Source organism: Rattus rattus, chromosome 7, assembly GCF_011064425.1.
Source record: "Rattus rattus isolate New Zealand chromosome 7, Rrattus_CSIRO_v1, whole genome shotgun sequence".
Taxonomy (NCBI): Eukaryota; Metazoa; Chordata; class Mammalia; order Rodentia; family Muridae; genus Rattus; species Rattus rattus.
In genome coordinates, this window is record NC_046160.1 from 89,778,908 (window position 1) to 89,781,940 (window position 3,033).

General features: G+C 44.9%; 1 long non-coding RNA gene across 1 annotated transcript; it reads right to left on the reverse strand.

Moving 5' to 3' along the window:
• Positions 1-234: 234 nt before the first annotated feature.
• On the reverse strand, positions 235-2,519 carry LOC116905783. The gene is made up of 3 exons (XR_004388566.1): positions 2,146-2,519; positions 597-746; positions 235-312 (listed from the first exon to the last, which is right to left on the reverse strand). It is a non-coding gene; the product is annotated as an uncharacterized LOC116905783 (long non-coding RNA).
• Positions 2,520-3,033: the final 514 nt, after the last annotated feature.

Sequence of the window (3,033 nt, forward strand, 5' to 3'; positions counted from 1 at the left end):
ACCTCCTCTTCTGCATCCTCATCTTTCTCTACATCATCATTGTCATGGTCGTAGTTGTCGTCGTCATCATCATCATCTTCTTCATCATCATCTTCTTCTTCTTCATCTGAATCAGTTTCTTCTCCAAAGGCTGGCTAGGGTCACAGCTACTTCGAAGGCCTTAATCACAAGTAATGTTACTGTCCTAACTAGGGTTTCTGTTGCTTTACTAAAACACCATAACCAAAAGCAACTTGGGGACAAAAGGTTTTATTTCATCTTTGTAGCTTATGGTCCATCTTGAAGAGATGTCAGGGCAGGAACACGAAGGATCTAAAGTAGGGGTCATGGAGAAGCGATGCTTACTGACTTGCTCACCGTGGCTGGCTCAGCCTGCTTTCTTAAACACTCACAGGACCACCTCCGCAGAGGTGGCACCACCCACAATGGACTAGCCTCTCCCACACCAATCATTAATCTATAAAATGCCTCACAGACCTGCCTGTAGGCTGATCTGATGGAAGCTTGTTCTCAACTGAGGTTTTCCTTCCCTCGAGGGTTGTGTCAAGTTGAAAAAAGCCAATCGGCACACTCTTCTACCTTGCCCTGGTACTCACTGTTCTCTTCCGTCTAGCCGGACTTTCTGCTTCTGTTTAATTCAACAAGGAGAGAGGGCTGAGTGCTGCTGACGTAGGAGACTCAGTAAAGCAGGAGCTAGGAAGACCAGCAGCAGCCTCCTAGACCCACCACTCTCGATCTCTGTAATCCTGGAGTGGAAAAAGGAGGGAGGCGAATGAAAGGGAACCGGTGCTGAGGTTTCAACAGTTTAAGAGCCGGGTACAGCCAGACGAACAACTGCAAAGGCTTGTAACAGAGGAACGCTTCCTCCTTGCCACCAGTGTTCCCTCCACGGGAACTTCTCTGTTATCTTCAGACTTGTGCACACATCACCTTATGGAACTAATCTTTGGACAGCTCTACAGTGGCTGGAATGACCTCCAGGTTGCCAGTCAGGACGAGAGGTTTAGAGGTTGGAAAGACGGCTCAGCGGTTCAGCTAGGCAAACATTCTACCAACTGAGCTATGTCCTCAGCCCTGAGGCATAACCTCACACTTTTACCTCTGTTTTAGTCACAGTGGGAAAAAACACGCATAGAGCTATGAACACAAGTCAATCCATAAGCCCTGGATTCAGTCCCCAGAATTTTAAATACATAGTTTAAAATGCATGTAAAATTTAGCGTCTTAACCTTTTGCTTGTAAATAACTCACCTATCTGAGACTGGCCTCCAATTTGCTATAGAGCCGCAGGGGGCTTTCAACTTCCGATCTTCCCGATCTCCCCGTTTCTACCTCCTCCTAAGGATTGGACTCTTTACCATTTTTTAAGTTAATGCCGATTAGCATATTAATCACTTTGTAAAACAGATAATCTTACCAAACTAAAACTCCAGACCCATTAAGTAGAACTCCCTGTACCTGCCCCAGCCCCACCCTGAAAATCAGCATTCTTTGTTCCCATGATATTGACCGTGAGTGGAATCACACAATACCATAGTCTTGTATTTTACAAGTGGCATCTCCATTGAGTGTGCCTCAAGTTTCAGCCATACTGTCCCATATGACGGGACTTCCTCTTTGGGTGAGCTTATCTTGTTTTTCGATACAGGATCTCATTACATAATCAAGAATGGTCTCAACTCCCAGGTCCAAGCAATTCTTCTGCTTTAGCTTCTCAAGAAGCTGGACTACCTGTGTGCTCCAATCTCCCCCCTTTGGAGGCAGAATAATAATCGTTTGTAGGTGTATATCTCATGTGGTTTCTTTATTCACCCTTCCTTGGACAATTGGGTCACATCCACCTTTGAGCAGCTATAAATAAGTAATGCTACCATAAACACGGATGTGGACTTATCTTCCCAAGATCTTGCTTTCAGTTCTTTTGGATAAATGCTCAGAAATGGGATTGTTAAATCATATGGTGATTCTATTTTTAGCTTTTTTTTTTTTTTTTTGAGAAATTATGTTCACTTTTAAACAAATAGCCCCATCCCCACGGACTCTCCTGCAATATGTTAACAGGCCGCATGTTGCCTTCCCTCTAATTAAATTGAAAATAGCAGTCATGCTCATATATAACCATTAAAATATGTTTAAACTCCTTACTTAAGATGCATCAATTACACTGCTGGCAGCTGCAGACGCTTCCATTTCCTCCTGGTCTCGGTTACCAAGCTGTTCTTCACATTTAACAAGCCCTTCTCCTGCTATCAGGGTCACGGGAACACAAGCCATGGGATAGAAGAACCCATGCTCCAGTGAACGAGACGGTGGCCAGCATATTATAGGCATTCGATAAGTGGCTGAGCACATGACTACAAGCGCACGTTGCTGAGTGTAGATTGGATGGTTGTAGCTCTTCTTGTTCCAGCAAGCAGGAAGTAGCACAGATGGCGAAGAGACATTCAATGGCACGAGTGTTGCCAAAATGACGACACCATGCCTAAGACGCACTCAGACTGAAGCTCTGGTGCTGTGATGTCATCACCACAACCGGGAGGGGGCCGTTAAAGCTCGCTAACACAGAGAATTAGAATGAGAAAGTGGAGAGGGTCCGATAAAGGGTCTGGACACTATTTCCTTCCTCTCCGGCTCTAGCAAGAGGCAGTGTGGACTCTGTGGGAGGTCAATGGCTGCAAAGCTACCATCACTCCAAGTGGACGAGCCCTTGCTGTACAGGTTGCTGCACACGGGCTGGCTGGAGCCTTCTGGGCGGGTGGGGATATTGAGAGGGAACAGGATTCCGCACACTCCGAATGGTTCCAGTTTCTTAGAGAGAGAAAGTTCTCCTACTGTCTCTAGAGCTCTGGCTTGCCTCAGGCACCCCCAAAATCAGTCATACACACAGAGGGACACATACTCTTATAGGTAAGTAAAAACAAATCTTTAAAAAAAAAAAAAAAAGAAAAGAAAAGAAAACATTTTAATAGGCCTACCCTTCCCCTAAAGAATAAAAGACAAAGTTAGTTTGCTTAGTAATTTATGTAGTATTTT